At 29.3% G+C, this 10,800-nt stretch overlaps 1 pseudogene; it reads left to right on the forward strand.

Moving 5' to 3' along the window:
• Positions 1–4,012: 4,012 nt before the first annotated feature.
• LOC105762860 (uncharacterized) lies at positions 4,013–10,233 on the forward strand (annotated as a pseudogene).
• Positions 10,234–10,800: the final 567 nt, after the last annotated feature.

The following is a 10,800-nucleotide window of genomic DNA, read 5'->3' on the forward strand; positions in this document are numbered from 1 at the left end:
AAAATCCTCATTATCAACCTCAGAGTGGTCTATCAGATCCTTCCTTTTTTCTAATTCTCCAGCTAACAATCGGTTGAATCGGCTTATCATAGTTCTTTGTAGTTCTAGCATCTGATCTCTCATCTCCTGTTGAAATTCGGTCAATTGCTCATGCATCTGTATCTGCATTCGCTCTAATCTCTCCAACCTTTGGTTCATTCCTTCAGTTTCTATTCTGGTACCGCAAGAATGTTGGTTTTTCCAGATTAGCTGAAATATTTTTTACTCAATTAGGGTATCTTTTAATGGTCTTTAATGCACATGATGTTATGTAATGCAAATGCATGAAATGAATGCAAAAAAGAGATGTTGATTCTTGGTTCAATTCTATTAGATGAACTTTACTAGAAAACAAATCTCTTTACATAAAGCGAATATATATATACGGTTTTGCCCGTATATTCCAAGACAACGATTCCTTTCTTCATTCGCGTGTTAAGATGAATCTCACGAACTCTTCAAAAGGAACGTATCTTCTATCTCCTTTTTGCTTGATCCGAGCTGCGACTCGTTGCTCACTTATCCTCGTAATGCTCATGGCTTCTCTTTAAGAAAGTTTAGTGGCTCTCGAATAATCTTCGTCATTTTGAATCCTCGGGCAACGGAGCAATGGTTGTGTACTCCTCCATTAAACTATCACGTTTTCTTGGGCCATATTCGGACAACCGTATTATTATCCACTTTATCAAGAAACCCATTTCCTTATGACAAGCTCTCTATTAAACAACCGAACGTGAATCAACACCTCTTTTTATGATGAAAATGCAATGCAATCATAACAAAAAGAAAACAGGTTAGTACAAAAGCAAGCAAGAATAAATAGAACACCTATTCGGGTGAATACTAGGGGTTCGAAGTGATTCTACCTAGGGTGGGCTCCTAAGGTTCACTACATGTGGTTTGGTTCTAAAGCACAGGTACCCGAACCAGCAGATTCCTCGATCTTCACCCATTATAGGTTCATATAGATCGAGTTCGGTTTAAGGGAATACATTTCCCTATGGCTACACGGAGATGAAAATCTCACGAAGACATAGGTACAGATGTATCCCGAAAGCGATCCACTATCCTACACGGAGGTGAAAACCTCACGAATGAGTAGCTTCTCACTCCCACTTAAAAGGGTGTGACCAAATGTCATGAAATGCAATGCAGAAAGATATAAAAATTTAAAATACAAAACATGATGAAAACTATAACTCAAAACAAATGAAATGCAATGAGAGGATCTATATTTAAATCAAATTTTCAACTTTCGACAAAAAGACAAGAAATAATCAACTCGTGGCTTGACTCTCTTATTTAAAGTCCCCAGCGGAGTCGTCAAGCTGTTGACACCATTTTTTGGATGAAAAACGGGGTCGACTTGGGTTTTGGAAAATGAAAACAAAAATGGGAGTCGCCACCAATCCTTTTTGATGAGGTGTGATTTGGTCACCTCGAAAACTTGTTGTTTTTAATAAACGGTTTAATTTTATTAAAACAACGATTTTGGTCCACGAAATTTAGAAAACGGGTTCGGGAGTCGGTTACGTAAGAGGAAGGATTAGCACCCTCGTAACGCCCAAAATTGGTACCTAGTTAATTTGTTAATGTCTTGATGTCGAAAATTGATAACTTGGAAGAAATTTAAAAAAATACGATCCTTGTATTAAAACGTTGAAAATTTTCAGGACAATGGGTATATTTCACGTTATTCGAGAAAGAGAATCATATCCAGTAAGTTAGAATACAATGTCTCAAATTCTCGATACGCGAATGAAAAATGCTTATTTAAAAAAGGGATCACGACCAGTAAGTTAGAACGCGATAATTTTTTAATTCCCAATATCATTTAAAACTTGAGTTTGAAAAGATTCGTGTAATAAAGTTTAAAAGAATATTCAATTGTTTAAATCAAATGAAGAAATCGCAACCCAATACGTTAGGGCACAATTTCTCAAAATATTAAACATTGAATATTGTATTTATTTCGAAAAATCCTCGTCTCGAGAAAACAACATGTCACATCCAATGCGTTAGAACACAACATATTGAATTCTCGATAACGAGCTTTTTATCATTTTTAAAAGAGTAATCTCGATTATTTAAATTCAACGAAAAAAAAAGTCAGAACCCAATACGTTAGGGCTCGATTCTCTCGAAGGTCCTAAATATCGAGTATTATTTATTTTGAAATTTCTATTTTTGACGAATCCGAGTAAAAAGTGAACAAATAATGATAATGATGATAATGCAAATAAAATAATGCATGCAAATAAAAAGGATAAATAAATAAGATGATAAATGTATAATAAAAGAAATCAACAATGTATACACAAAATAAAGTAAATATGCAAACACAAACTAATGCACTTAAATAAATAATAATAATAACAATGAGCATGTAAATAAATAAGTAAATGAACACCAAATGAAATAATAGTAATAAAAAAAACAAAATATATATATATGTACGTAAGTTAAAATTTTAAAGTATAAAAATATATGTATGTGTACGTAAGAATATGTATGTATATAAAACTATATGAAAATGTAAAACATATAAGTATGTGTATATATTTATAAAAATATGTATATAGATATATAGATACAAATTATAAAATATAAAAATACAAAAATAAGTATATACATATATATATGATAAATTTTGAGATTTTAAAGATATAAATAAACAAATAACAGCAATAATAATTAATGGTAACAAGATAACATCAAATTTATTATTTAATAAGAAAACAAACAAAATACAAAAGGATGAATTAAAACTTTAAACGAACTTGTGGCTTAAATATGAAATAAACAAAAGGAATAATACAGACCAAAGTGAAACACGCTTAAAGCGTGAGGGACTTGTGGGGAAATAGTTCCCGTCTCCAAACGCTGCGTTCAACCATGGGCAAGAATTGGTCTAAGGACCAAATCGAATAGAAGCAAAATCCACAGGCGAAATAAAAAAATACTACATTGAAGCAAATTACGAAAGCGGAGGGACCTATTGCATAAATAGCCCATTTCATGAAAACACGGATCCCCCGAGCGGGTCGATCACACTGGTCATGGGGCTTAAACGGCGCCGCTTCAAGCTTATTATAAATATAAAAAAACCTCAAAAATTTCGTTTCACCTTTCTTTAGAAAAACAGAGCAAAGCTCTCTCTCGAACCTCTAACAAGCCATGGTGTCGGCTTTTAGCGCCATCGCAGAAGCGCCACCGTGGACGGTGGCGACGTTAGCAAAAGAAGCCTTTCAATTTCGATTCACAACACACACGAAAACCAGCCTTCCTAGCCCGAAAGATATGAAAATGAGGGTCTTTCGCACTTTCATCCGATTCAACGCGAAAATGGTCTCCATGACCAAGCCGAGATGTAAGTATCCCTTTTCTTTTCTTTTTCGTTTTGTTTAAAAGTTATAGAAAATAAACAAAAAAGGAAGAAAATAAACAAAAAAGAAACGCAAGAACCAAAAAGAAAATAGACTGAGATCAACCTTTTTTTTTTGCTTTTTTGCTTTTCTTATTAATTCGTTGTATTTTTGTAAAAATGTTACAAAGGAAAAGGAAGCCCCCCCCCCCATTTTCGGTTTTTTAATGGCTTTTATATAGCCTTTACAAGCTTTTTTCTTTTATTTTTACTCTATTTTTGCTTCTTAATGTTGCGTGTTGCGGTGAGCGTTGGGAGCAAGTGAGCGGCGATGGGGCGTGCACTGCCACCAGCGAGAACGATGGCGGGGCAAGTGGGTCTTGGAAGACTAGGGTTTCGTAAAAGCTGAAACCCTAGTTTGACCCTTAGTATTTGGGCTTGGGTCTTGGTTTGGGCTGAAGGGTATTGGGTTAGTTGGGCTGGTGAGTTAGTTTAATTGGTTTAGTTTTTTTTGTTTTTGTAATTGGGCCCGGGCAAATGGGCTTGTACAAAGGTGATAAAAGGATGTAAAGGAAGGCAAACAAAAGTGGAGGCTTGTTAAGGTTTGGGTTGAGCAGCAAATTTAGAAAGAAAAAGAGAGGAGTATGGGTTTGTTGAAGATATACAAGTTTTTTCTGCATGGGGTGTTGAAGCTAGCTGGGATAAGCCCTAAAAAGATAGAGATCGAGCCAGGAACGGTAATCAACTTTTGGGTCCCAACACAGACCACCACAAAGCCAGCCGTAGTCTTCCTACATGCTTTGCCTTTGACGGTATCCTCACATGGCAGTTTCAGGCGTTAGCTTTGGCCAACCGCTACTCCGTTTATGTCCCGGATTTCGTCTTCTTCGGTGATTCCATCACCGACAAGAGTGAGAGGTCGGTGGAGTTCCAAGCTGAGTGCATAGCCAAAGGGTTGAAGAAGCTGGGTGTCAAAAAATGTACCCTGGTCAGTTTTAGTTATGGAGGAATGGTTGGTTTCAAGATGGCTGAGATAGACCCTGAGTTGGTCCACTCTCTGGTGGTCACCTGCTCCCCTATGGCCTTGACTGATTCCATCAGCAAAGCCCGACTCCACCGTCTTGGGTTCAATAGCTGGCAAGGTTATTTGCTCCCTGACTCAGTCAAGGGCGTCGAAACCCTCGTTCAACTTGCTTCCCATAGTTTTCCAAAGTTGCCCAATTTTATTTACAAAGAAATTTTGGAGGTAATCAGTTTTGACTTCCGAGTAATATTTTATTATTATTTTAGAGGAAAACTAATATAAATTTTTTTAAAAAAATATTTAATTTTTTTTTAAACTCTTCAATATTTTTGTTTTACATAAGTGGAGAAATTATTTTATGAATTCTTCCATCACATTATTCATGATTTTTTTTCAATTATTTACTGACATTCCAGTAATTTTTTCCATGTCATTAACACATAATTTTGATATTTTTTCACTCTGAATCTTGAACCCCAAACCTAAACCCTAAATGTTGAATCCCAAACCCTAAATCTTGAGCCTTAAACCTTAAATCTTGAACTTAAATCCGAACCCCAAATACTAAATCCTAAATACTTTTGAAGTTTGAGATTCAGGGTTCAAGGTTCGAAGTTAAGATCCGGGGTTCATAGTTCATGTTCGAGTTTAGGATTCGGGATTTAGGCTTCAATGTTAAATGTTCATGGTTTAGGATCAAAGTTCAAAGTAAAAAAATCATCAAAATTATGTGTTAATGACATAAAAAAAACTGTTAAAATGTCATTAAATAATTGAAAAGAGGCCATGGATAATATAATGGGAAAGGTCCGTAAAATAATTTATCTACATTGTATTATCTTATTATTAATTGATAACGTGGGCATCAAATATTTTTTTATTATTAACTTTTAATTATAAATAATAAGTTCTTCAAAATTATTACAGGGAATATGTAAATACAGAAGGGAGAAAGTGGAACTCTTAAAGGCTTTGGTTATAAGTGACGAGGAATTTACAGTCCCTAGTTATCATCAGGTACGTCGCTCTCATACAAGTTTTGGTTAATTATTGGAAGATTATGTTCAATAATCAAACTCTTTTGGAAATAAATAGTATATATATACATTTTTTACTAAACTTCTAAATAAAAAAATTATGTATCTTTTTTTAATCGAACGGGATCATAAATAATATAATAAAAATATTTCATAAAATAATTTGTACTATCATTTTCCTTGATTTATAATTTAATTTTATATCAAAAGTAATTTTAACAACAAATATACCTATTATTTCATAATCTATATAATTATATATAAAATAAAAGCTATAAGATTTATTTTTTGTTGACACGTATTTCACCTTTGGTTCTCTTTTTTCTTTTGATATTATAAGAAAATGAAGAGATCTCAGTATTGGGTTTTTTTACACTCATTTTGTTATATATTTTATAATATTATTAATTAATTAAAATAAATAATATCATTAACTATTTTAATTAAATTATTAATGTGATATTTTGGAAAACCTATTTTACCCCACACACACACAAAAAAACTAATGAGGTTATAATAATAAAGAGACTAAATTAGATCAAATAAAAGTATACATATTAAATCATAAAATTAAACATAGAGTGATGTATATTATAATTATGACTTAAGAAAGTTTATATCTAACACCACCATGTATATGTAGTCATTAAATGTATAATAATAAAATTAAATATTCAACATCATTCAATTTAGACCTGTTCATGAGTTGAGTTACTCGCCCAGATTCAAATGTTTACCTGAAACTTGAGAGGGTTTGGGTAAAAATATTAGGCCCAAACAAATGGACTTGGGCAAAAAATATTTAGGCCCATTTAAAATATGGGTCGGGCTCGAGTTTGAATCTTCAGGGCCCAAGCTCGACCTGACCTGACCCACTTTTAAGTTTATAATAATTTATATTATATTATTTTTATATATATAATTTAGAACACATTAAAAAAACAAATCTATACTAAATATATAATATTACTCTAATCTAATGTAAACATTAAAATAATGTTAAGATGACTATAAAAAATTTCAATTAAGTAAAAAATGTAAAAAATAATTAAATATTAAAATAATATAATATAATATTTAAAAAAATAATATGGGCGGGCTTAAATTGGGTTTGGGTTAGTCTTTTGCAAATATAGGCAGGTTTAGACAAAATCTTAAGCTCATATCTTAGGCCAAATCGAGCAAATATAAAGTATTTAATATCATGCTAAAGCTCGACTTGAACCCAACCCATGAACACCTCTAATTTAATCTATCTTTTACAGAATTATGTATACATATTTGAATATTAGATTTATTACTTAGTATTAAGTCCTAGTGCATAGGAATATGAGGAAAAAATATATGATTACTTAAATTCACTTTGAAATTAATACAAATATTTTAGATATTTTGATTTGATTTAAGAACAAAGGATTTTAGATATTGAAACTGAATATTCATTTTATTTTTAAAATTTAATAAAATTTAATATTTTAAAAATTCTAACTAATAAGTTTTAATATTATTATAATTATATAAAATAAAGTTAAACCCACAAAATACAATCAATTCTTTTCAATTATTTTTGTATATTTTATATTTTATATGGTTAGAAAAGAAAAAAATGGTAGAAATAATTGGTCAATTTTGATTTCATAATCTTAATAATGAAAACTCTGGCTAAATTCTAATTTTATGAATTTGTAACTTGATTAATAGAAAAGTTGATTTTTTCCTAAAAATTGTTTTTGGTTAACTATTTTACTAGTAAAGAAATAATTCCCATAGTTTAGCTCTCATATTAAAAATATAATTTGCTAATAAAATATCAAAATTATAATTTTGATCTTTCCATTATGCTCAAATTTAATATTTAATCTTTATACTTTAATTTGATATAATTTAGTTATCTACTTTTACAATAATATAAGTTATTCTAAATATTTAACATTTTAACTGGAATGATTAATGCTGTCTACTATTTTAACTAATTAATGATATTATGTACAAAATTCAAATTACGTTAAATTAAAATATAAATATTAAAATTTTAATTTAATAATCTAATTATTTGATTAGGAATTTTAGCCTTTTAAGTTTTTAAAAAATTAAAAATTAAGGGTTTAATTTATTTTAGTTATTTTATTTAGGGGTTTTAGTAATTAAGTTTTTCATGTCTTAAAAACTGTTCAAATCATTGGGAAAAGAAATGCATTAATTACGTTACTGAAATCGGTACCCTATCTCAAGTTGCATGATAGCCTTTTAGGTTGGGAATTTAAAAGCATTGATTATGAAATTATATATATATTCTTTTAGTGAATTACAGTAACAATATAAAATTTGAACAATAAACGTGACTTAAATTCAAGTCACATCTGGGACGGAGAACACACTTGACCATCATATCATCATATGGGATTCATACCCTTACATGCAAATATTTAGGTGGTTCGATAGCTAATGTATTAATGTGGGATTTTTACTAAAATAATACAAAAGAAATAAAAAAATACCAAAATAATATATAAAAAAATTATTTATCAAAATAATACAAAAAAAAGGCTGAAGGAGGGTAATGGAAAGGCGGCACCGATGGTGCCTTTCTCATAGGCTGCACAGAACTAAAATGTAATGATATGCTATTTCAAGGACCTGAGATGCAAATTTACCATTTTGAATTTTAAAAGTAAATTTCTGCCGCCTGTGGGTGTGGCAGCACTAAAGTTGAAACGTGGCTAATTGCTTTCTAAGCCCTCCTTATTTATTATTTTTTTTGTATTCCCCTTCAACTCACTTTTTTATTTAATAAACAAGCCCTCAATCTATTTTTGTAGTTAAATAAGCTCTTAATCTATGATTTTTACTCATAAAAGCCCTTTATTTTATTATTAAAGTAAATATATTTTACCTAAAGTAAAGCTATTTAAAAAGTATAAACTAATTCGCATTTTATGTATTATTTTGGTAATTTGATGAGAATAGTTCATTAAATAAAAAAATTACTAAATTTATCAAAGGCTTATAGCTATAATAGTCCCTTAAGAAAAACCAAAAAAGTTACTAAGCCCTTGACTTAATTTGAACTCGCTTGATCCCTTATCATTAACTCGAAAAATTAATTAAGCTCTTACATTAATAATTTTCACATTTCGTTACATTAACCATTAAAATCAATTAACGGACCAATTAGATGATGAAATATGATGAGCTTTGATTTAATCTTTCATATCTCCGATAAAAATCATAAAAATATATATCTATAATATATATAAAAGCACGAGTCTTGAAAAACTTTTGAACTGACAAAAGTATCCTTTATTGTTAATTATATTACTAAACTACATTAGAATAATAATTTATTAATATTATTATATAATAATAAAACGTAAGATTAATTAAAATAATAATATATTAATGTGAAATTAATTAATTTGGTCATATATTATAAAGGCTCTACTTAAAAAACATAATATATTATTAATTAATAAAACTATAAATCTATAAAATCATTGAATATAATTGGATAAATTTAAAATAATAAGAATTCAAGTTTTTAATTAAATAAAATATTTTTATATATAAATACTCTTTATAAATTTAAAAATAATTATAAATTAATAGAAGTTGTGAGAATTATATATTTTAAAATAATTATAATTTAAACTGCAATTATTATTAAAAATATTGTGCTAATTTTAAAATAGAATTGTTATTTAAATAGAACTCTAAGCATAAAATAAAGGAAAAGACAAAAAAATTGTGATAATTATAATTATAATTTATTGTTATTAGTTAAAAATTTGACGATGCTACTTTTATTAAAGTAAAATAGAGATATTACTTAATTAGAATTCTATTTATCTTAATTATCACTTAACTAATATTAGATTTAATTAAAAAATTAATAGAAATACCGTGCATGCTTTATTAATAATAAAACTGATCACCCATAAATGTAACCCAAATAGAAAAATAAATTATAATTATAAACTATTCTCATCAAATTTAGTAAACTTTTTATTTTTAAATAGAAAAATGCGAATTAGTTTATACTTTTTAAATAGCTTTAGTACTTTAGGTAAAATATATTTACTTTAATAATAAAATAAAGGGCTTTTATGAGTAAAAATCATAGATTAAGAGCTTATTTAACTACAAAAATAGGTTGAGAGCTTGTTTATTAAATAAAAAAGTGAGTTGAAGGGGAATAAAAGAAAATTAATAAATAAGGAGGGCTTAGAAGGCAATTAGCCACGTTTTAGTCCTTCAGCCTTTTTTTTTTTTTTGTATTATTTTAGTAAAAATCCACATTAATGTAGTGTTGGTTTGTGAGAAGTGAACTAATATATAGAAACTGGTGGCAGAGGATACATGTTTTGTGGGGAAAGAATGACAAGATTTTTGAGGTGGAGAATGCCCACTACTTGCAACAGTAAGTACACATTTATGATTTAGTTTGTTGTTGAAAGGAGGGATGAGGGTTGTGATTGTTGACAGGCAAATAGGGGAGAACGCGAGTGTAGAGTACATAGACAAGTCAGGACATATCGTTCAACTTGAAAGGCCATTCAAGTACAACAGCTGCCTCAACAAAATCCTGCCTTCTCTCTACCCGATTTCAGATCCAAGCTAATCATGTTTAGGTATTTTAATAAGATTTGGATATCATTTTGTTCCATAAATCTAGCACTTTAACCATGTCTTTACATTGTTTCTCTTTATTTTTTATTGTTATTATAATAAATTTAAAGCAAAACAGAGTATACATTTAGGTTTCCATTAGATATTTCTTCCCATGCAAATAATTTCTTAATTTACGTACGATACGTATTTATTTATCTACATAATAATATTTTAGTTTAAAATAGTAAAATTAAAATTAGTTGGGCTAAAAGCCCCAAAACTCCTTTCAATGTGCCTACAGGGGAAACACACACAAAAAAAGTAAAAAAGGTAAATTGCACTAAAATTCCTCGATTTATGACAAATTTTACACTAGTCCCTAAACTTAAAATGTTCTAATTAAGATGTAAAGTATCAAAAACAAATCTTTTTTACCCATAAACCAAGACTAATTTTCATCCTCAACCCATTAATTAATAGTTACCATGGTTTCTTCAAGCTCAAGTTCAAAATCAATACATCAAGTTTCAACATGGTTGAAACCCTAAACCCTAAAATCCACATAACCCATAATATGTGATATAATGAACATTTTTTCAAATAAATTTGACTCAGTTAACACAAAAATGATAATATTTATTCACGGGTTTTAGAAAACATGACACATGGCCGCAACTTATTGGTGAAACTGAAAAAATTTAACAGTGTCATTGAGGTGCCTAAAATGA

The sequence above is a fragment of the Gossypium raimondii genome, chromosome 12 (genome assembly GCF_025698545.1).
Source record: "Gossypium raimondii isolate GPD5lz chromosome 12, ASM2569854v1, whole genome shotgun sequence".
NCBI lineage: Eukaryota > Viridiplantae > Streptophyta > Magnoliopsida > Malvales > Malvaceae > Gossypium > Gossypium raimondii.